This window comes from Aptenodytes patagonicus, chromosome 9 (genome assembly GCF_965638725.1).
Source record: "Aptenodytes patagonicus chromosome 9, bAptPat1.pri.cur, whole genome shotgun sequence".
In the NCBI taxonomy this organism is placed as follows: Eukaryota; Metazoa; Chordata; class Aves; order Sphenisciformes; family Spheniscidae; genus Aptenodytes; species Aptenodytes patagonicus.
The window spans coordinates 21,046,340-21,071,276 of NC_134957.1; the positions used below are offsets into that span (position 1 = coordinate 21,046,340).

General features: G+C 43.8%; 1 protein-coding gene across 1 annotated transcript in view; it reads left to right on the forward strand.

The window, feature by feature from the left end:
* Positions 1-24,937, forward strand: part of PAK3 (p21 (RAC1) activated kinase 3) — a 149,644-nt gene that overhangs the window by 16,428 nt on the left and 108,279 nt on the right. The gene's annotated exons all lie outside the window — the stretch shown is intronic.

The following is a 24,937-nucleotide window of genomic DNA, read 5'->3' on the forward strand; positions in this document are numbered from 1 at the left end:
TCTCCCACCCTCAAAATGAGTAAGATACAAAGCTAAGTCTTGCCTTAAGCCTTCCCCAGAGCTTTGGAAATGTTTGGATCAAGGCCTCCCGAAGAGCCAGACTTCAGGCTACTTGCTTATCCCACCCCGAACCCGGGGAGACATTGATGGGTTTCATACAGCCTTGATGTCTCTCTCATACAGCCAAAGCACACAAAGTCTCCTGCAGTATCTTAGGCTGCTGACGTGAGTGTGGCAATTCCAACAATGTAAGATGTTTCCTCTGAAATACATTTTGTATAGATCTGTAAGTCCAAGCACAAATGTGCTTGATTATTGAATGTAGGTGTCCCCTTTGTGATAATTGGGAGAGACTGGGTAACAGACTAAATCTGTCCAACAGCACCCACAAGGGGAGAAAACATTTCCAATACCTTTTTTACCTGGAAGAAACCTGTACAAGAAAACATGCTTCTAATGGGAATATGCACCGTTACTCACTTCTATGAATTATCATCAGTCTGATGAGGTGGTATATTTTTCCTAAAATCCCAGCTCCAGAAGTCAGGTGATTTATGGGAAGATTCTCTGTTTTCATTTAGAAGAAAGTTTCTAGTTCTCCTTGCTGTGAAGGGAGAAAAAAGGAAGGCTTGAATACATAGCTGCAAGAGGCAGAAACACCATAAGGCAAATAAAACGTATAATATCTAAAAACATCTTGTTTTCTAAGCCCATCTCATTATTTTTTAGGATCTGAGTAATGATTTTTGAATGCCCAGGTTGGCTTTGGAGACAAAAGACCTGATTTTCACAAGTGCTAAGTACTTTACTCCAGCTGTCACACCTATAAAAATCACCTATTAAAATCATGCCTGGGGTCCAGTAGTCAGACATACACAGTTGGGGGGTGGAGAGAAGAAATCCAGCTAGCATGGCATGTACAGAGCTTTACCGTACCTGCAATATGTCATGGTAAATGTGAACTATGTTAAGCAACGTTGTCTTCTCTGAGGCAGAAACAAGAAATAACAGTAGGGGCTTCTTCAGATAGTCTTTTTGGTCTTTTGTAATGTAAAATATTAATGCAAAAATATTATGAACTAGTTATGAAATCGGCATAGCTGAGATTTACATCTAAGGAAAAAATTAGGTTAAAGGCGGGGAGGAGTAGAGAAAAACACACGATAGCAAAGGGAAGCCAGAAAGGATCTTTCTCTAAGGAATATCCTAAAGTAAAACTGCGCAAATTGGGAATTTAGTCTTCATTTGAAAAAAGGGGTATGTGGATACTGGTGCAAAGTCCTAATGGAGACAAAGCCCATCTCACAGTGGTTTTTTTTTACAAATTTTGCTGTTTCGAGGTTTTCGTTAAGGCCTCAGCTCTTGGATTCAGGGGATTCTCGGCATCCCTTAAGGAAGTAATTTCCTATGTTCCTCATCCATGGACGAGTGAGTGGAAATCTGAGCCAGCTGCATGTTAAAGAGGAGAAATCTTCCCCGTCCCCAACCCCAAGATTGCTGTTTGTTTGTGTGTATTTATTTTGAGGCCTGACTCTTGATTTTCAAGTGCTGGGGGTTAGTGATAGTCCAGCTTTTACCCCAAGGTCACTGATTGAACCTGGTTGTACGCTTCCCAGTAGAGTTTACTTCATTTGGCAATCTCAAGGTCAGGACCGCAGTGCTGCATCTCTGCTAGACTTTAATCTAAGGGTAACAATTTCCCTGTAAATACACTTTTTGGTCTTGTTGCAGTGAAGGCAGGCTTTTTTGAAAGTTCAGGTTCAAGGCCAGCAAATTACCAGAAATAATAGAAGCACTCAGACCTTTGAATGTTTTGTAGTTTTAAAATAACTTAAAATTTTATGACAGGAATGAAAGGGGAGAAATTGCCTGACAAAATTCTGAGAATCACTATGTTTGTTTGTTTGTTTGGGGTTTTTTGCAGGTAAGTCTGTCACGAAGCATATGAGTCTGTGTTTGAGTTATTGGCAACAAATTAGTAAGTCACATGCTCGGTCTTTACTTTGAGATACCTTTTATATTTAAAAGGTGCTATAAAAGACATGGTTTTTCCAGCCGTTTCTCTGGGTTTCGCAGGTCTTTTGATGGGGAAGGAAGATGACTTGCCTTTTGAGTGAGATGATAGAAAGTTGTGTGTGTGAATAGCAGTGAAGAAAGGAGAGTCCTTAACATGAGTGCATGATATACATTCTACCTGCTCATTTTCCCAATAAATATATATACATCAGAGACAACAGTCCCTCTGTGAACAGTGCCGAGCCAAACCTTCCTAAGAGTGCTCTGAATGAGCTCCTTTCATTCCACAATTCTACTTGTGCTTTTTGGTGAAATAAGCTGATATTTCCACCTACGTGTTCTCCTGTTACAGGAGGCCTTTCTCTGTCTACTGGGGATCTTCCTGAATGTGGAGGGTACACAAAATCCCTCTCCCTGCAAGTAAAAACCAGAGAGCTCAGTTTGTACAACGGAGTGGTAGCTAGCAGATGAAGCTGTGTGTCCACAGAAAGAGAAAAGTATTCTTTTTTCTGTATAAAGGGGCTTAAAGTGGGTTAATTAACACTGACCCCGTTTAAAGGGATGGCTTATGTGCCTGGCTTGAGGGAGAGGAAGTTAGAGTCTCACATGTGTTGGTGGAAATCTCTCTTTCAGTGTATTTGTAGCCCGGTGCTGGGCTGAACAGGCAATGAAGCCTGACAAATCAAGCAGCTGTTTGCCCCACAATAAGCCAGCTGGTTTGAAATCCAGGCTGTGTTGCGGAGTCCCTTGCGTATTCAAAACCAGGGCATATTTGCTCCTTTAATTAGAGTTCTCCCTGGTCCTTGGAATATGGGTTTGTGACAGAGAGCTTGTTAACAGAAGATCAAGAAAGTTTTCCTGCTTTCCCAGCCTCTCCGAGGGGGAGAGGAGGAGGACGGCTGGGGGACCACTCACTGCATGGGAGGGTTGCCGTGTGGCTAAGGCTGAGTTTCGACGATGGAAGAGGGGATGGAGGGAAGCGGCTCCTGCTCACGGCAGACAGGATTTGTGTCAAACCAGTACTGTGTGTTTTGAGCTGAACTACAGCAGTGTTTAAACTTGAGGGAGGATTCTGGCATGGTCGCAGATCGGAGATGTAGCCTTTAGGGCTTTAAACTTTTCCTTGGGCCCATCTCCCATCGGGTGCGTAGAGGAGGCTACAAAATACGACTGTCTTGGTGGTTATGTCTGTAGTGTGAGGGTCCAGCCTGTATGATCCCAGCAGAGATCCCACACAGATGTGCCCTCCACCAGCTCCAGGACCGAGAGGGAAACCTCCTGTGTGACTAATGTAATGCAACTAAGGAGGCTCCTGTTAAATGACTGACTTAGCTGAACTCTGATGAATCGGTTGTCTTTTGCCCCTGCAGGTCCGAGTCTTTTCCTGACAAGGTAACACAGTCCTCATAGCCTTGCTGATAAGCCCTGGGCACTTAAGAGCACAATGAAGGAATTTCCCTGATGCTCCCAGTCTCCACAGGGGATATTGCCTCTTGGTGTCCTTTATCAGTGACTTCTTCTGGTGATATAATCAGGAAGCTGCTCGTATTGAAGTATTATTAGTAACACTGAGAGCTGTCAGATCACTTTGGATGGATTTGCTCTTTCTCGTCTGTCGTATTGTGTAGGAGAGGCAAGGCAAACCCTGCATTTCCAGGGAAACAAAAGGTATTAAACTTCCAATAAAGCTTCTTTTTAAAATGAACAATGATAAATTAGCAAACTGCTGAGTGGGGTCATTTGTTCTATGGAAGCAAAGCATTGATCCCCCCAAGATTCACCATTTTCTTTGCTCATTTCAGCAGTATAATTGGGAATGGATTAAACCGTGACTCAGTTTAACCCTTTGTTTGTAGGAATGGTGTTAGGAAAAATCAAAATGAGGAGAAAATGGAAACTGGTATTTAGTGTCTCAGAAAAGTGCATCAAATTAACAGTTTGCTAATTTTTCATATTATTATTGCCTGCTTTTAAAGCTTGCAGACAAATAGAGAAGGAGGTCTGAAGAATCTCATTAGAAAATCTGATCAGTCCTTTCCTTCTCTATTTTACCTTGAGAGAAAGGGGAAATTCAAACTGAAAAATGGACGATAGATAACAGCTGAAAGACCTTATTGCATACAAAGCAATGGGCTGGACTATAAGAATTAATCTGCCAAGAGGTGTCTTCAAGAAAAACAACACAGTAGGATTTGAAGAAGTAGAAAATTTTTACCAGTGCTAACAGCTTTGGCAGCTCTGAAGCAAAGACAATGTGGAGGGCAGTCAGTTGTGAAGCTTTTAGGCTGCAGCATCTGCTCCTTGAGAGGATCCCCTTTTGCACAGAATCATTCTGTGTGATCAAAAAAGGTGTAGTAGGGGGGCAGGACAGGGCTGTTTGTCTGCCCAAGGACTTCACAGCTTCTTGGAAGTGGCACTGAAGTAAGCAAGAGCATGGCAGATCATCTTCCTCCGTGCTGCATTAGCTGCTGAAAAAAAATTGTACAAGTTGTTTAATTAATTACGTTTCCAAGCTGTGTAATAGCACGTTTGCTGGAGAGATACTTTAATGTCACCACAAGGTGTCCTTGAGCAAGCTAAAAAGACATTACTTTGAAAGGTAACTGCTCTGAGCCACACAGGGACTTTTGGGAAATGCCTGGGGTGTCTCAGGCAGAAAGACGGTCTTTGTTATCAGGAGAATAGTCCATGCTCCTGGGCATCCACTGAGACAGGGAAAGATCTGCCATTCCCAGGAGAACCTTATAATGTGGCTTCTGATGGGGAATTCTGCCCCCAGCCCTCCAGAGGGGAAATCAGTGAAGTTCACAAGACTTGGCTGCTTCGAGATCTGACAGTAATCCTGCCCACTCCCTCAGGGAAACCCATATATGCGCTGCCGTGTGGACCTGAACGCAGCAAATGCAGTGAGATGGTTCCCACTGCTCTTGGTAGCTTTGGAGTGGGTCCATAAATGCTTTGTTGCCATATTTAGGGCTTTTAGGGACAGCAAACTGGGGTAGAGCCTATAAAATGTCAGTCATGCATCCCATGGCTCCCTTCTTCCCATCTTTCTATGTTTTCTTCCCATTTGATTTTCATTTCCCTTTGTCCAGTGCCTTGTTTTCTGGCCAGCTGACCTGCAAACCACTCTGGTTAGTGGTGTGAAGGGAAGTTCGCAGACTGACTCCTCAGGGTTGTGTGCTCTCTCCACTCATGGCAGCAGGAGAACTACCAAGGCACAACTCCTCTCAGACCTAGATGCTGGCCACACTAGCATAGTGTTTTGGGCCTGAATTTGGATGTGAATTTGGATGTGAATTTGCCTGTGTAGAAAAGCACTTGGATCAGACCTTTGGTTCAAGACTCCTTGAGGATGGAAACAATAGTCCGCTCCCAGAGCCAGAGGGGGTTTGGCTGAGGCACTTGGTGCTTTGGATCAGCCCAGGGGTGGGATGTGAAGCTCCAGGAGAGGCTGGCAGTTGGTGCTGGGGCAAATTAAAGTTCATTTCTTTCTGCTTGGCCCTCTGCTGACTTTCTGGAGGCTGTTGTCCTGTAGCAGAGGCAGGAGAAGCAGAGGTGTCTTCACCCTTCACTCCCCTTCCAGGAAAGAGGGACATGGGAGAGGTGAGATGTGTGAACAGGGGGAGCAATGAGGGTATGAGGGTTGCATTGGGCTTGCTACATTACGAACAAATGCTCATTGGAAACCTTGCTTTTGGTTTGCATTTCCATCTGTCCCTGTTGGATGCTTCACTTGACAGAGCTTTTGTTTTCATACCTTCTCATCTCTGGGTGCTGGAGGGAGTTCTCCCGCGTGAGGCTGCTTTGCTTAAATGCATCTGGGACATGCCCCAACTGCCAGGCCAGCCATGCCCTGCCCCTCGCTGCTGGGGGCAAATGGGGCAGGCCCTGCACGTGGGGGGTGAGTGTGAAAATCGAATGCGTGTCCTGATGCGGCACAAATCACAGGATGTCTCCGTACCAAGGAAGGAACCCCGCAAGCAGAAAGTGCTAATGTTGTTTTGCTGCTGTGTTTTCCTCCTTGTGCGCTCTGCCAGGTGAATTCCTGTTCCCCGTTGTCCTTCAGCAGGCGTGGTTCTGTCCTCCTGAGAGGTAGTCGCAGGACCTGCACCTCCTGGGGAATGCACATTTATTGCTGAAGTGTTTAGGGGTTTAGAAATTACTTTCTGATTCTGTAGCTCGCAAATTCCCCTAGTACCAACACCTCTCCCCCTCCTTCCCTGCCTGCTAAATTTTTCTTTGATGAAAGCAAGCAGCACATGCGTTCCGAGTGCTGGTGAAAGGGGATTTCCTAACTAAAGGTGAACTGTTAGGGCATGTGTGGTCTCCCTTTAGGAAAGTGAGTATGTTTGAAATCACATTGTTCCTGTGTAGATCAAGACTTTTTGTTCGAAAAGTTCAGGCTGCTTTTTGGCTTCCATAATGGCTCCCTGGATTGTTTGAAAATCTTGACTTGGTTACAAAGTCTGGTATAACATGTACGCACAGCAGTCCAGAGCAGAACTTACTGGTTATTTAACTGTAATCTGGGGATTCCAGGGAAGACCGTTAATGCACTTCCAGTATTTTCACTGTATGTGGGTGATCTCACTGATTGGTTCTGTATGTACAGAGAAGGACAGGGATGTTTTGCAATTCATTAGCCCCATGATTTTCACAAGATACGGGAAAACTGGAACCACTCTCTGGAGAGGAGTGCGCTGGACAGACTTTCAGCATATGATACACTGGACTGTAGTGGCAATAGCACACCAGGCACCTTTCATGGTGCATGTCAAACTGCTGTGCTTATAAAAAGCAGAATTAAAATTATTTTTTATTACCGTCCCAAAGGGTTTTGGTAGAAAATTATGCATAATTGAAAGAAAATACTTTCCTATTCTTTGATAGAGAGGTGTAAAGGAGTCAAAACTCTAGTTTTATTTCAGAAACAAATAATTCCTTCTGTGTTTGATTTTTTTTTCTTATTTTGGGTTTTCTTGAATGCTCCTTTTCACCACCCCCAGCATTTTTAAACTCCTGTTGCAGTTGCATGAATAAAGCTTAGGGGGTTTTTAGGGGTATTTTCTTTTACATTTTCCTTTCCCCACTCTTTGGGGGGAAAAAAAAAAACCTTCTCTGTAAAATTTCCAAAGCAAAACGAAGGAGAAAATGGCAACAGTGGAATTTTGCCACTCTGTAACTTTGCCAAAATTGGGGAGGCTTGGAAAAGGTAGAAAATAAAAAAAGGGGACAATAAAGAGGAAGAAAATCAATCTCCTTACTCCTATTTTTGCATTTAGGAATAGAAAAAAGAAGCTTTGAAAAATTTTCAGTATAGAAATTTTCACTTCCACTCCCCTCCCTCCTTCTGTCTCCCCGTGTGCTTTTCATACGTTTTGTATTCAGGATGCTTTCAGGGAGGAAAGCTGGAAGACAGAGTGGGGTGTGAGTTTCAGCAAGCTCTAATGAGAAGCACCTTGGGTGTTTTTGTCTCCTGGTAGAGCAGCTTGCTGCGCGCTTTTGTGTTGGCTCCTCCTGCGTCTCGCACCGCCAAGGGGAAGCAGAGTATCCAGGCCGGTGACGCCATCGGGGAACATGCTGTTTGGATTTAATCTGTATGCTGGACCTGACTGACAAACAGTGGTTAACCAGAGCTAAAGAGAGGATTGCAGGCATAGTTGAGCTAAAGGAGAAACAATGTGAATCTAATTTGACTGGATTGCTAATCACAAGGAATATTTCTCAAACTCTTTCTGAATCATTACGGGGTGGAGGGGTGTAAAAGTTGGGTGAAGATTTTCTATAAGAAGAAAAGTCCCTTCTGCTCAGGGCTGTTTGTTCGCTGTTGCAAGGAGATATGGGAAGGGTTCAAGATGCAGCTGGATTGTTTGATGCCAAAGAGATGGTCTAAACGTTCAACTTTGCCAATGAATTTTTGTTTCTCAATGCTGTGGTGAGACAACCACCATTTGGAGTCTGAAAGCCCTCCTCCTACAAGATCTTACTTTATTTTGTGATATGATCTACACCCCAGACTGTTAAGGATTTCTTTATAATACCATAGGTTAGCGAGAAGAGGTTTATCATCTCTTGGGACTCTCCTAGGCCTTTACAAATAACAGCAGGAAAAGCACTAGCGGGAATGGGAGCTCCCTGTTGAGCTCCCTGGCCAGTATTTTTCAATTTAGTACACTTACGTTGTGAAAAGTAAATTTACCCTAAATAGGGAGAAGAAGAAATAAGCTGATCTAGGTTCTGTCCCATCTCTTATCCACGAGATTTGCCTGACACCTAGTAAGCTGTGACTGGAGCAAGCGAGCAAGCTGAACAACTCTTAGGGAACTCTTATTTAAGAAGTGAGTTCTCCATTCTCTTTTGTTGTTTGTTTTTCCTGTTTCTGTAGGAAGAGTGATTTTCCTCAATTTTATTTTGTTTTGGAAAGGTGGTGGAGCTATACCTTGTGACAAATCCTGAGGGATTTGAAATCTGAACTGTATTGTATCCAACAAAACCCACTTTTTTTTTTTGAAGCAGGTTTAGTTTCATGATCTGGTTGACTATATCTGTCCAGTTGTTTTGCTGCTGTGTAATTTGGATGGTAACAGTTGCCATCATGTGCGGTTTTGATCCATGAGAGGCTATTTCTTGTTTGATCCTACTGACTTCAGGAAAGAGAACTCATGTTGCCAGCGTCTTCTTGTAATGAAAGCTGCGGAAGCAACGTCCAAATAGATTGGCTAAGAAAATTCCTTAGGCCTAGCAACAGTTTGTTTCACTTCGTTAATTGGATGAAAATTGCTTCTGGAATTAGTTCTGCAGGGAAATGCTCATCTTTGCAGATGCAACACGTACTCTCTGATACTCTTACAGTCTGGTTTCAGCAAACATTCTAGTTTTCTAGTTTCAGCAAACTATTCTTTTTTCTTTTTTTTTTTGGCGAGGAATATCATTTGCCAGGAGGCGTAAGCAAGCGGAAGGTGAAAGAAACATCAGCACAGTCCAAGTGACTGTACTGGTGTGGACATCTGTGTGTAGTGGTTTGTTCCGGTGTAGATACTGAAACCAGGGCCTGGATTCAGCGTTGCTCTCGTGATACCAGTTCTGCTGGCGTCTGCTTTGGTTTGGGGTGATTTACTATGTGGTGCATTTGTAAGCAGGATATGCCAAAATTAGAACCATTTATCTGCATGCCTTTTCCATCCCTCAAATGTATTGCTTTCAGCTACAACAGGGCCTTGATCAAAACCAGTTCTGACTTTTGTCCTTTTCTCGTAAGAAGGGTAGAAGAACAGGGTGAATCTTTGCTCTTTCCCATCCTTTATCTTCTCTTTGGTTGTGGTTTTTGTGGCATGGCTTTCTTTTGCAGATTGGAATTTGAAAGGCAAAGTTGATTTTTCAGTCCCAGGAACTGGCAGGACAGTCCCAGGGAGATCTGACCTTGTGGTGGACATGGCTGCAGAAAGCTGTTCCATTGCTACACAGCTGAATTGGGTGCACAGCCAGCCCATGCGGGCACAGGGTGTGTGGGTGATGAAGAAAGAAGGTGGAGTTATTTTGTCCTTCTGAACAAAACCCAAAAAGCGGGAGCAGACGAAGGAGGGGCATTTCTTATGCCACAGAGAGGTAAGGTGTTGTGGTAACTTGTCATCCTCTTTGGTTGTACTGCATGTGACTGCACCTTGGAAGTCAGCCTTGTCGGGGACTAAATGCGCGCCTCACTAACAGTATGTTCAGACTGAGAGGGTTTTCCCAGTTTATTAGACTCATTTGAAGAGGAAGCTGGACGCATTTTGCTAGCACAGTGTTTTGAACACCTCTGTGATCCTCAGCCACGCTCTTAAACCTTAAAGTAAATTCTCATTTAATATAGGACTTACTTTTCCTTTCCCAAGTGAGTAAGCACAGAGCTGATGGGAGAGGACATCCAGCTATCCTGGACTCTGCGGCTGGCTTGTAATTTCCCACAGATGTAAGGGTTGCACAGCACGCTCTTCCCTCAAGCCCCAATAGCAGCCTCTCGCTTCTCCTGACCTCCTGTGCCATGGGCAGCTTCCTGGGTGGACCTGTGAGCCCCCCACCCAGTTCACCTGCGAACCTGTGAGCCACCTACCCAGCCAGCTCATCAGGGGAGAAGGCAGCCATAAACTGAGGAGATGAGATCCAACAGAGCCGTGTTTTCAGATGAGTCCCACTAGAAGGCACCCCTGCTCAGCCAGGAACGAGTGCCAACAGCTCCAACAAGGGGCAAAAGATGATGAGCTCCTCAGGGAAGGTTTTTTAATGGCATGTAGAAGAATAGGATAGTAGGTCAAATTTCTGCTCTTGGACACTGCTGCTGGACAGATGGTAAAATGTTCTATTTTGCTTCTTGCACTTAGGAGAAAGAGAGATAAATAGCTGCTGCTTTGGAGGGGCCTGATGGGCAGTGGTGGAGTGGAGGAGAAGGCTCCTGCACCTTTACCCAGTCTAAAGTCTACATGACAGCAACAATAATTTGACCCTAAATTCTGGGAGAAAAATTCCCAAAGACTCAAGGTGGGTTACTTGGACTGCCTGCTTGCTGTATCTGCAATGGAGGTTATCTAAACAGATCTGTCCAGACATTTCTAGAGTTTCTCTTTCCCTGGCTATGCCTGCACAGTACTTAGCTTGGCTGTTCACAGCTGACTAAATCCTTTTAAGAATGAGTCACTCCTAAATGAGAGGTGACAATGGATATGCAGACAGCAAGAAGTCAAGAGTGAGATAATGAATATTAGAGAAAGGCTAAACTAAATAGGGAGTGAGCAGCATAAACTTGCAGCCCTTAGAAATAGCACTGCACTAAAAGGAAGGGGTTTATTTGAAATGTAGTTCCCAGGGAGAATTTAGATTTCCTAACCCATAAGTTTATGTCTGTGAACTTGTCCTGCCTTGCCAGCTCTTAAAAGAGAAACAGGTTGGCACAGGTTAGTATTCAGCGGGGAGATTCCCAAGGCAGTATCTCCCTCCATATCGATTTAAGACACGGCATTAGCGACTGGTGAAATAATGCTCTTCCCTCTCAGTCAACCTTGCTGGACTGTGGAGCAGAAGAAAACAGATGGGATGGGGCTATTTGTCGCAGGGTCTCGGCATTACATTTTATGTGGTGAAATCCCCTGTTGGCTTATGGCTAAATAGAACACTCCTGCTTTGTGTTCTAGGCACTCTAACAGGTCAGCCGTGGCTGTTTTTCATTATGGAGGTGACTATACTTCGGCGGAGACATAAGTCACCCTGGAGTTTGTTTTACACATTGGTTTGGGGTGGACATTGGCACAAGGTTATTGCCTAAGGCAGAAATTTGCAAAGAGCTGAAGGGAGTTAATTGTCCAAATCCCATTAAAATGCAATATAATTATAAAATCGCATTAAAATGCCATAGAATTATATAGCTTTATTTTATTTTACTTATTTATATTTTGTGCAGTGCACAGTGATTTTTTTGCATGCCGCTCTCTGTTAGAAGCACTCAGCAAGACTAATGTCCCTCTGAGTGCTGAAAATTAACCATTTACTTTTTCTAATTTAACAGTATAAAAAGCAAATGTTTGACTATTTCAGAAATATGGTATCTCAAAACTTCATTTATCCCTATCTACATCCAAAAATCTTTGACATGACTAAAAAGACGAATTACTGCTTTTGTCTTAAAATAAGCAAATCAGACTGTGAGGCAGTCAGGAATCTTGAAGTAAAATGAGAAAAGGATCTTCTGGATGAAATTGTGGCAGATAAGTGGAAGATTATCTGGTGGAGTTGTCATATTGGCTTCCTGTGGCCTTCACTCATAATTGAATTAAATTAAATTTAGCTGTACATTGATAACACAAGCAGAAGGGCACCTGAACATTGTCTAGTAGCTATGAGAAAAGCAGTGAAGGAACTGGGAGAATTTTGCCCATTAATAAATAAAATGGCCCATGGGGATTGAGTTTATTAATTCCTTCTCTGTGGAAATCTGAAGCCAGAAGCAGAAGGGTGGTGGGAGGGAAAGAGGTTACTTGAGTGTGTAAAAGCCATTGGGACCTCAACTGATAATTTGGGCTAAAGGTTATCCTGGGGCATTTTTTGGATCTTTGGTGAAATGTTATGTTCAAATTGGTCCCAGACAGGACTTCACAACGCTGTGAACCATCAGCATCCCAGAACAGCTTCCCTTTGGGGCGTGATTCATTGTGACAGATTGTCAGGGGGACGGTAGCAGTGCAAACAATTGCAAGAGTTGGGATTATCTTTTCTTTTTCTTTTTGGTAGTGGTATTTTTAATTCTGCTTTCACTTAGTTTAGAAAAAAGGTGCTGCTGGTAAGGAAGATGCGGAGGGGGAGGACTGAACTGGTGAAAGGGCAGTAGAGAGGGTGTTTGCCCACGTTACAAAGAACAGTGGTTTGTGGCATGATGATTTATTCATTTAGGAAAATATATGGTATTAAAATGAGGTAGCAGGACTCAGTTTCTTCACATGTTCTGATCTCACTGACCTCAGAGCAAATGGCTTTAATTTTCTTTGCTAATAATAGTGTTTTGTCTCAGTGAATGTAGAGCTTTGGAGTTACCTGATTCATTGATACTGGCTTAGACTAAATTATGATCTGTGCCTGGGTTATCATCAGACATTTTTTTTAGTTGGATGTTTTTGTCAAGTGCATCCAGAGCATATGGAGAGGCTGCTGCTGGTTTTGTTTGGTTTTTTTTTTTTAAAGCCTAGGTACAAATAAAGTTCTTCCATCCAGGTCCCCTCTATCTTCTGTCTCAGCTCCCTGCATCATCCTTCTCGGAGAGCAATGAAAGTTGTCAAATCTCATTTTACCTCACTTTTCTTGGTACTGCAAAGGTCACCCCTGCAGACTGACGGCTGCATTTCCTCCTCCCTGAAGATGTCTCCACTGCCCTTCACCTTCTCCCTCCTGTTAGACACAAACTGCTCATCTTCCTTTCCCTGATTCCTACCTGCCCACTCTCCTGAAGCTGCTTCCAGTCAACCTGCGTGACACCAGGCACTAGCTCAGCCACTCTGGAAGTCAATGGCAGCTAGGAGGGAGTGAGGAGCCGCTTCACTCCCATTATCTCACTTGAACTAACCAGAAAGGCTGTTTAGCCTGTTGGGGGGGGGTTGACCAATGACCATTGGACTTTGACTCTCATTTGGAGGTTGTTCCTCAAAAATCCCCAGTAAAACTTTGTTTTCTTCCTTATCCTGCCGCAAAACTCTGTCTTCCACAGCAGCATTTATTAGAGATTATTCTTCAGCTTCTTTTGGCAGTGGACAGCACTATTCCCATGTTTGACCTAAATCCTCCTCTTATTTCCTTATGCATCCTCGGCTGTACCCACGTGTTACTTCATGCTTTATATTTTGTTTATCAGCTCATTGGGGAAGGCTGCTTGTGCTCATTTGGTCCTCTGGGGTCCTGGCCTGGGAGATGGGTCTTGCAGGCCCCACTGCAATACTGATGATGATGTTTATTTTAGAGGTGGCTAACAAAGGCAGCGAACTCTTCAATTATTAAGGACACTCAGATAAATGCTGGTTCTTTTTGTGCAGCAGCATCTCAGCTCTTTTGGAATAGGCACTTGCTTCTGTTGGATCACGCTTGCGTGTTCCGCACTATTAATTTCCCCCTGCTACAATCAATCTTTTAATATTAAGAAACATTAACTATCAACCCATATTTCATATCGCCTCTGTAAAATTACTAAGCAAATGTGAGCCACGGGGTAGATCTTTTAAGTGGTATAAATGGACATAAGTGCCCTACATCCCTTTATAATCGTTTGACAATTGGGACTGGAGGACAGCTCATGGGGCTTCTCACTGATGCAAAAGTGACCTGAGAAACGGAGGCAGAGGGAACTTCTTACTGCGTGGAACATGCACCACTAGCGCTGTTATCCCTCGTAGGTCTTGCTGAATCGTGCAACAAGGAAACATGGGGTAGGGGAGAAGAGGTGGGTCCCCACGTAGAAGGCAAAGCATATGGCAGGGTTTTTCTATAAATTTCTATAAATTTTAGTGGCTGCTTCTGCTGTGTGTTTCAGTTCCTTCAGGAGAGGGGCAGCAGCACTGGGGAGAGGACAGAGAGGCTTGTGTAAGACCATACCAACCCTTTCACCCTCTTTTTTTCCTGTTTTGTACCTGAGGAGTTGGACACACGTAACACACACATGGTGGAGTCAGGTGAGCCCGCAGTGTCGCTGTACATAGAAGAGGAGTGAGTGACTGCTCTGGTTCTTTGTCACTGGGCCCCTTTGGGCATTGCAGGACTCATTCTGCACTGCACCAGTCAAGGGTGATTTTGAATCCCTCAGCCACGTGTAGGAGGTGGATGTATGTGGGTTGTACCATGCACCGTGTGGGACAGTGAATAGATGACAGTTGTAGTTACGTAGTACAGAGGTTTCTTGAGATGGAACTTCCCTCCTACGTCTTTGGCCTTCATACCGGTCTTTGTTTATTTTTACCTGATTGAAGCAGTCCCTCAAGCAAACCAAGAAGCCACGCACTTTTGATTCATTGATGTAGAATATTGTTTTTAACACAACCACCGATATCCATTTTATACAAAGCTGCAGTTCATGTGCTGCATAGTAACAACACAATCCCAATCTTCGCAGCATTCAAACCATCAAGTCCGTGTGTCTTGAGCCAACTGCTGACATAAGGTGCTTTCCACCCCTTTCATTGCCCATTGCAAAATGTTCTTGAACTTCTTCAGAAACCTGATAAAATAAATATCCTCTGCTCTGTGCCTGGGAGGTCCTTGGAGCCAGGCTGTTTTGAACAGGAGCCAGCCATGAGCACATGGGCTGATGACCCTAAATGTGTGCGCGTGCTATCTGAACTGGCCAGATACAAAAAAGATAATCTGTATGTATGCTACATACGCTGAGCTATATGTAAAATTAGGGTAGTTCAGTCCCCAGACTAATAGCAGGAATGTTCTCAGAGTCTGCCCAGCCTACAGCCCCTCTCTTTATAATAAGGTTGATCCAACTTGAACAGTTCTGCTGGCCACGGAGTGGCATTGACATAGCAGGGACCAAGACATCTACCATGTGAATCCTTTCATTTTCTCACCACTTCTTCGTTGCTCATCTTCAAAACTTTACTATTAGTGTTTTCATTTGGTAAGAGGGAGCCTTCTCTGAAATAGCAACCCGTGATAAGCTGTTGAAAATATTTAGTTGTCCATCTCTTAATCTAGATTTAGACATTTTTCTTGGTGCTTACATGATAGGGAGTTCAAATTTTGGAATATTTGTGCTTAGACAGCAGTCAGTATTGTATCTAAGTCCTGTTTTATCTTCCCCACAAGGTGAAGAGCAAAATCCCAGAGCTGTGAGCTGTGCTGACCGGTGGCATAAGAAAGGTCCTGTCCTGCTTGGAAATGATTAGAGACTCCTGCTGTTGTCAGCGTTTGAAGAGAGCTGTTGCCAGGCTACTTGACCAGTCAATAATGAATGCTCATTAATCTGTTTTCCGCTTCTTGATGACAGTTGTTTGATAGCCTGATCAATTTTATGATTGCCATTTGTGTGATGGCCTCCTGCTGCTTTACTCTGTCTTTTTGTTTTAAGCAAGAGGAGAGCAAAAATCTGAGAGCCTCTGTTTCCTCCAGCTTTGGGGATGAGGTGGAAACACCACAGATTTTTTTTAATTGCATCAGTTTTCAGGATCAAAATCTCTTGCAGTATTTTCTGTGACAACACTGAAAGTATAAATATAGAAACCACAGACAGTTCCCTGGAGACTGAAGGCCTAATATGTGAATAATCTCACCTCCTACTTCATAACAATATCATAGGAAAAAAAAAGGTGTATTATGCATACCCACAGCTCTGTTTCAGCAGTGTCTAGTCTGGTGTGTGAAGTGTGTGTGTAAATATTTGAAGGGTAGGTCTCAAGTCACCATTGTGGGAGAGACTACACAAATAAGGTGATATAACTTTGTGCTAGCACTTGGTAAGATTTTGAATATGCCCTATATTCAGAAGCCAAAGCACACTGGGGCTGGGCTTATAGCTTGTGCAGTTAATGCAAGGCATGGGTCTTACCAGAGCTCAGAAGCATTATGGTGTTTTGTGTGCCAATAATCACGCAGTATACTTAAAAGCACAAGTTATCTGATCAACTAATATTTAAAATGGCACTCTAGTTCTGTTTTGTCCTCAGCAAGCATCTCTGGACCGTGAAATCATTCTGAAAGTGGCAAAATCCAGCTAGATTGCCAAATTGTTAAAATAATTATGGGATTGAAGGGGATTGTTCCAGACTACAGAGGCTGAAGCTTTGGGAGTAAGGTTCTTTCTTTGATTCTTTTGCTTGGATATACCTGTAGGATAAATTAAGGATAACATTAGTCTAGGTGTGGACTTGGACCACTGGGGCAATACCAGCACGCCGTGCCCTCTCATTGTTCCTGGTGGGGAGAAAAGTGATTCTGGCAAAACTTTGTGCTTTTACTGTACACAGACACCTCATCAAAATGATCCGTACTGTTAAAAGCATGGTCTTGTCAGGATTCTGTTTTCTCTGCTGGCACAGCGGGACCAGTGAGGGAAGGAACAACCAGATAATCTGGGCTTGGAAAGTCTCAGACTTGGAAAGTGCTCAAGACAAGCACTTGACCCTGTGTCCTGAGCTCTTTCAGTTCATACAATTGTGTCCAGCATATATGTATGTATGTGCATATGTATATGTATATATATACACATACATGTATGAACAAAATGTATACATATATATTAAAAAATGTGTATTTTTGTGTGTGTATGTTTATATATATGTACAACAGTCAGAGCACTGTTGAGTGGAAGTTATATTCCTCTTTTACTCTGGGCAGGATGAGGAAGGGGACAGGGGTGCTTTTGTGAGGGCAGCAAAGGGGATGGTTGTCCCCTCGTCACTGCTCGGTGTGCGACATGAGCTCTGGGTTTATCTGGCATGGGGGGGAACATCCTGCTCGGCTTGCAGGGTGCAGCTGCATCCAGCCCCGGGAGAGGCCCGTTGTTGCTGTGTGGTGCCTGTCCTGTGGTGGCTGGGGCATTCGCCTCTCTGCAGCGGTTCCCTCTGACATCTGCTAGCACAAACCTCTCCCGTGTGTGCTTAAGGTAAAGGGGAAAAAAAACCCAACCAAATGCCTTTTAGAGTCAGTCCTAATTTTCTGGTGCTGCTTGTCCATCCAGTACAGACAGGACTTTGTGAATGGCTTCCTGAATAGCACTGGATGTGTTGCTTTGTATAGGAATTGCATAAGAACTATTTGCATCAGTGTAATGGCATTTCAGAGTGTAGCTCCTTTAGATCAATTCAAATGAGTGTAGCTGCTGAAATAAATGGATGCCAAGGTCAGACAGTGATTCATGTACAGTGCTAATCAACTTCATGTCTGCTGAACTGCAGATTACTCTAATATTGCTTCCTCAGCACCACGCTACAACGTGAAAGCTGAAGCAGAAGGTTAGTCAAACAGGACAGTAGGTTTTCATGTGAAAAGCAGTAGCCGCCGAGGCCTAACTGTTGAAAAAGGATTTTTTTGTAGGTGGAAACCTCGAGAGGCCCACCTGGCTCCCATACTTTGGATTCTGACTAACTTGGAATGCTTTTGTGATGGAGAAGTTACCAGCTTTGCACAAGAAACCAAACTTGTTGGTTTCTGGGAGGAGGAAATAGAGAATTTACAAAGTCTGTGAGATGTAATACAGAGACACAGCATAAGTGCTTTAATTCTGAGTCTTAAGCTATCTGGATATGCTGAAAGACTGAGCAATCACTGAGATCAGAAGTCGTGCCTGAAGAGCAAATCAATCCTCTAGAACACTTGTCATCAGCACATCTCAAAGTGCTTTATAAACGAGGCCATTTTCCTGATTTCCCCTTCACAGTTGAGGAAACAGGCACTGAGAACGACATGGGGAACAGACAGATCAGGGTGGAGCCAGGACCAGAAGTCGTCCATCCTGAGATGCAGGAGGGAAGTTGTCCTTGGGGCCTCCCTGCCCTTGAGGGCCCCGTTCTGGAGCTATGAAAATGGTCCCATAAAGATGTTGGAGAAGTAGCTGTGGTGTGTACCTGTGTGCTGGCTCTGTGCAGCCCCTCTGCCGCGCAGTCCTCCAAAATTGTACCAATACATCAAAGGCTGAATGGTTTTTTGATTCCCTTACTAGGAGCTCATAGAATAGAATAGAATAGAATGGAATGGAATGGAATGGAATGGAATGGAATAGAATAGAATAGAATAGAATAGAATAGAATAGAATAGAATAGAATAGAATAGAATAGAATAGACTAGACTATTTCAGTTGAAAGGGATCTACAACGATCATCTAGTCCAACTGCCTGACCACTTCAGGGCTGACCAAAAGTTAAAGCATGTTATTAAGGGCGTTGTCCAAATTCCTCTTAAACAGTGACAGGCTTGGGGCATCGGCCACCTCCCTAGGAAGCCTGTTCCAGTGTTTGACCACCCTCTCAGTAAATAAATGCTTCCTAATGTCCAGTCTAAACCTCCCCTGGTGCAGCTTTGAATCATTCCCATGCGTCCTATCACTGGACACCGGGGAGAAGAGATCAGCACCTCTCTCTCTGCTTCCCCTCCTCAGGAAGGTGCAGAGAGCAATGAGGTTGCCCCTCAGCCTCCTTTTCTAGACAAAGCCAAAGTCCTTAGCCGCTCCTCACAGGGCATTCCTTCCAGCCCTCTTCTACCATCTCTTCTGGATTGTTTCTATGGCTGGTGTTATGAAGGTGATCAAGCAGGATGGTTACAGCAGTCTTTTAGGAAACTGTGTGTCCTGGGGGCAGGCAGTGGGTTTTTCTGCAAATTATCTTCCTCATTGTGAAAATTATGCTCATGATCTTTGCACAGCCCAACTGGAGATCCTCATAGAAATGCTCCCGAGTCTATGCTCTTCTAGATCACCCCGTCTTACATCTGTCCCTATGATCTATAAGTAATCACTCTGTCACCTTGAGAGAGACCTCAGCTTCTTCTTATGGCTCTCTGGGGTGGCCAGGATCCCTGACTGCCTTGCAGTGTAGCTGCCTTAGTGTTTAACACCCTATGCTCTTCTGAAGGTGTTTTTCCTCATGATCCAACCATCAGGGGGACATGCTGTGGTCTCACTTTCATGCATGGGGGCATGGGACTGAGGAATTGTAGAACAAGACAGGAGAGTGGATCCCATGTAGAGTTTGGCCTCCAAATTGTGTAAGGAGTCCCAGAGCAGGGAACTGAACCCAGCTGCCTTGTCAGCCAGCCCAGCCCAACCAAACCATCACTCTGCACCATAAGCCTGCTTGATTTTGCCCCCGAGACTTGAGTTATGGCCCTGCCCCTCTAATCTGGGATTTAGTGATGTAATTTCAAAAAGTTTTGATTGATGGAACACCAGAAAGAGATTAGAAGACCCTGCAATGTGTTAACAAATCACTCTCTTGATTTATCTGCAATGTAAATCACCCTGAATGAAATGCTCTGATTTATCCATCTTTACTTCATACTTGTAGCAGGAGGGACTGATTTAGTGATGCTGAGCCCAGCCACTAATGTACCATGTTCATAAATAGTGGTGCGCATATGTTAAACTGGGATTTGTAAACCCCAGTCAGACTTTCTGATTTCACCCCATAGCTGTGATAATGGGCACCTTGGAAGTTTTTTCAGCTGCACGAAGTATTGCCAGATAGAGGACACTATTAACACGACCTTACCAGGGATTTCCTCTCTTGGAGCCTGGGGATGCTCTGCACTTTTGAATTTGGAGATCAGATCAATAATCCTCGCTTTCCCTTTCTCATTCACAAGTCAGCAGAAAGAAGGGAAGGATGGACGCGGAGTCATTTCTGATGGGCACAGGGGGAAGAAGGGAGGGAGCGGGGCTTTATGCAGCTGTCTGTAGTAATGGCTGGTTCTTTTATTGCCTGCTGCTTTATGTTTAGTGGAGTCACAGGAGATCAGGATGGGGAAGAGGGAGACAGGATTTAAAGTGAGAAGGCATTGCTACCGTCCTTCAATCTGACTTCCTGAATTATTCAAGATGTGGTATTTCGCCTTGTAATTCTCACAATGAATGAGGCTAATTTTGTAACTGAACCAGGCAACTGTGAAGAGATTTAAGCATCCTCCCCTAGCCCCACCCCAAAAATTTACTTTCAAGTCTGTGCTGCACAGAGTAAGTTTTGTGAGGTATGAATTACAGCTGTGCCTTTGCCCTGCAAAGCTGTGAGCTTTCCACCTTTGTAATTTTTTATTTTACATCAGTACTGGGCTGTAGGGAGCCAGAATTGGCAAGTTCTGTGTTAGAGATGTGTAATTCATGTTTTTCCACGAGGACGTCCAAGGTGCAGGAGTTTCTTGTATGTAGCAGTTGCTTTTAAATGAAATGACTTAATTCATAATTGCAGGTATGCATTGTTATGCTTTTAAAATGGAAGATAGCTTTGGCTGCTGGAACAAAATTGAATTTTAATTAGATTAGGAATTCAACCAAACTACCCCCCCCTACACTCCTCCCAATGCTAGGTAATGCCAGATGAGGCTTGATTATAATGATGGTGTCATGAGTGTTAAAGCTTTCTAATGCACATAATGATGTTTTAAAAATGACCTCCTGCATACTGAGATTTATCGAGTTATTATAATTTCTATATGTCGAGATTAATCGATCATAAACAGAGCTTCAGGAGGGTTGAGGAAACTATCGAAATTGAATGTTCTCCTGAGACTTATATCTGGACAGGTTGACGGAGTTTCTGTGACTTAACGACCCACTTTCTCCCTTGCCTGCGGTCTGATCCTGTGTACGTGATATACAGCGGTAAGGGTAGCTGTACAAACCACTCAGTGTATGTGAATACAAATGAACTTTTCATTCCCCTCAACAGGATTGTTCATGCCAAAAGGATGGCTAAATATTTGCCTGTTTCTCGGACTTGGTGCTTGCTCACCCACCAGCCAGGCAGAGCAGCCCTGTGATGGAGAAGGGTTTGCTGGGATCTCTGAAGCAGCAGGTTTCGGCAGACAGCAAGGAACTTTCCCGGGTCTCAGGGTTAGTGTCTCAAGCTCTCTGCTGCACTGTGGCTGGCTGTTCAGCTTCCAGATTGCAGAGGGCCAGAGCAAACACAGGCAGAAATCTTGTAAAATAAAGGCTAAAATTGTGATTATGAGAAAGCCTTCTGTGAACAATAAGCTGTGTCTGTCACTGAGCACTGTTGCCATTTCTGGCATTTGCTAGGAACATCCAGTGCTGCAGAGAAATATTAATTCTCCTTTTTTTCCTCCAATTATCATCATCACTGCCAGTAGCACTGTTTACAGTTCTGCTTTTGTCTTTGAACTGATAACTCTCTTGTTTAACAACTGTAGGGAAATCTGGGACAGTCCCACTTTTACTTAGTGACACTTAGTTGAAGTCCTGGTTTTCATGAAATCAGTAGCAAAATTTTTGCTGGCATCAGAAGAGGCAATGTGCATCTATGGATGCTTTCTGGTTTTTCCTGAAAAAGCCAAGCTTAAGGCTAGTCTGATCTCAGTCAATGATGTCATTTAAATTAAATAATTGTTATACAGCGGCTCTTAGATCCCAGAGCAGATAGGATCATCATGTAAAGGGCTGCACAAGGTGGTATTGAGCAGCGGACTCCGCTTCACAGACGTTATGATCTGAAGTCACAAGTCAGGAGGGTGCTTAATGCGTGTCTAACTTCTGAGCCCACGAATGGCTCCAGTGACTTCAGTGAGAGGACTCGCATGCCGAACCTTAAGTAAGTGCTGAAATACCCAAGCCACTTCTAAATTAAGACCTAATACACAGTCTTTCTTGAATTTTAGGTTTCCCTGCCTGCCTGCCCTAACCTTCTGCAAGCCTGTGGAGGGCTGATAACTGTGTTTTTGTAGATGGACTCAGCCAGTGCAGTTTTAATCTAGCATTGACGATGGCCTCAAAATTCAAAATACAGAACATCCTTAAACCCCACGGACTGTGCTTCCCTACTCTTGGGAATTTAAGAGGGAGAATGCTGTTCAGAAGAGCACTATGTATGACTGTAAAATGTAACTATAGCACAATAAACCTTGGTCACTTATTGACATATCTAGCAAAGATGGAGCAGAATGGGGGATCTGGTAGAGCCTTACGAAAGTGCCCGAGACATGTCGGGGTGTGTGGGGCTGTTCTCTGCATTGTACCTTGCCAGCTCTCAGGAGCCACCTGCTTGTGGCTGGGGAGGCAGAGGCGAAGCAGTGTGTGGAGGGAAGATGTATGCATAGTGCACTCTTCCAGAGAGTTGTTTTCATTTTTTCTTTCATTTCTTCTTGTTTTGTTGCTTAGATCAGTCCTGAGATCAAAGGCATTCTGATGGGACTGACAAGCACCTTCTTTTTTGTGGGAGAGAAGAAAAAGAAGTCCAATAAGTTATTTTGCACAACTTTCTACTGTACCATCCCTTTTAATTGAGTTTGCCTCTGTGATTAAACTAAAGTAGCTGTTGATCATATTTTTGGACAGGCTTTTGGCTTCTGCCCTTTGAAAAATGGAAGGAACTGCTTCCTTAAAGTGAGAGCTTGGTCTTTAGGGCTGTTCACCAGGCAGCATCTCAGTGGTCTCACCTATGACTGGATCAAGATCCACTTGCTGATCCTCCGGTCACATCCCTGTGCTTCTGGAAAGCTCATCAAATCTGAGGTAGCCACCGTTTTACTGGGTTGTTTTTTTGATACTTCCTTGAAACCTCTCTCTGCTGAGAGGCCTATGCGTTGCTCTTACCTGGCATCAGGCAGACAGGAACTGAACTGAGGCTTGGTTTCTGTGCTGTGCTGTCCGTTGTTTCAGCTCCCTGTCCTCTCATCTCCTTTACCGGTGTGCTGCCAGTAACAGGGGTTGTAAATGGTGTAGGACAGGGACAGGCATCCTTCCTGCCTGTCCATGCAGAACGGGGGTCTGATCCCTCAGCGAGTGCCTTGAAACTAATATACTGATTAATTCCTTCTTGGGGTAGTAGTAGGAATGCGTTAAGTGACTCCTTCAGAGGATCTGTTCCATTACTGACCAGCGTGCTTTGCAGATAGATGCGTGGAAGAGTAATGATAAACTTTCCTCAGTCAGTTCGATTCTAGCTGAGAGCCAGCTGTATTTGAGTAACCTCTGTGCCTGTGTGTGCATGTGCTGTCTCTGCAGGTACGTTCAGATTAAATTCTCCCTGTGGTAGGACACCTCATATTACAATACCTTAAAAAATTCTAGGTGATTCCCAACCAGTTTCTAAAACGTCACAGGAAATGGCAAGCTTTCGGCTGTGTCGTAGGTAGAGCCCCGTCGCTGCAGTGTACAGAAGGTGGGAGCTTGCACTGCGCCAGCTGCCTTCAGCCCAGCCAGTGTTGCCCACCGTAGCATTGACGGATCTCCCAATGTGTGATTCTGCGTCCCTTCTAGGTGGGGTGCAGGTGACGTGGAAGAAGAGTGTGAAAGGAAAGACAAACCTGTCGGTATTTCTTTCACTGTATATTTGAAAGAAAGCCTTCTATTTATTTTTGAAGTGTTTGCAAAATAGGAAGATTATATTAATAAAGAGAGACATGGATACAGTTTGGAGACGGTGGCAGCGGAGGTGTACAGGAAGGAGGTATTTGTTTCCTGCACCGAGTTTCTTTCTGCTGTGTCCCTCCCCACATATTTTTTACCCATTTTCTTGATTTCCCTCTCTCCTTTTGTATTTTTACCTCATGGGGCAAGGTAAAGATATCATCGCAAGCTCCATGCATGCAAGGAGACAAGAATGATGGTGTTTTGGTCACTAGTGTTTTGGTCACGATAAATAGTCATTCAGTGGCACTGCCAGGCTTTCAGAGGAGAATAGATCTACAGGCAGAGAGATCAGCGTTTCCTTAATGAGAATGTCTGCATAAAGCATCATAGAATCCAGCATATAATCCTTCCATGTCAAACCTGGAACACTGAATCCTTAGTTAAGGTATTGAATGAGTGAGGGTATTGTGTCCTTTTAAAAAAAAAAAAAAAAAAAAGATATGCTGTGCTAGAACTCTCTCAGCTTAGAAAATAAACCCTTACAAATAGTTTTGCCTATTTCAGGCCAAGTGAGTTTCTTTCTTTCTTTCTCTGCACTGTATATTGTAAAATGTTAAAAAAGATTTTAAGAAGTAGACACTCTGCTTTCTTTTATGTGTTTGTCTACTTTCTGCATGCCATGTCTCTTGGGCCATAAATAGCAAATGTTGATGGAGAGTGTTTGTTGGGGAAAAAACCGAGCACAATTCCTTTGAAAAGTTATAACTAGAGATGGAAGCATTTCTCTTCCTTTCTGATTCCTGCAAATTCTAGTTACAGAGACTAAACAGGAGTCGAGAAAAACTTGACCGCTTTTCCTCTTAACGGTTTGTTTCACTGCAAGAGAATGCTTTTGGGTAGAGTTATTCCACTAGCTTTTACAGAGAGTTTCCTGATGCCTCACTGTAGACGTGCTACAGAAAAATCCCATCTGGCAATTCATCCTGGAGAGCAAGCATGGGGCAAGTGTCTGTGTTTGTGATGGAGAGGCACAAATGATCAGGGAGCCTGAATTCACCGAGATGCCATTTTTCTCCTCTGGGCATTCCTCCTTGCAGAGCTTGCTGCATTTGTGGCCTAGTTTTAATGAGAGATTTTTTACAGCAGCGGTGAATGTTGACATTTTCCTCTATTTTAATTTTTTTTCCTTCTTGGGGTTTGAGCTGAACACCCAGTGGAGCGAGGAAGCTCAAGGGTGCCTGATTCAGCCCCTCTGACAGCAGGTACCATGTCCTAGAGTCTGCTTTATAAACTCCCAAAGATGGTTAATGGTTTCTTTCCCCCATTATTTCTATTGAAAAGTAGCTTCTGCCTCATCCTTCTGGTAACAGAAACATTGTAATTTCCAGTCCA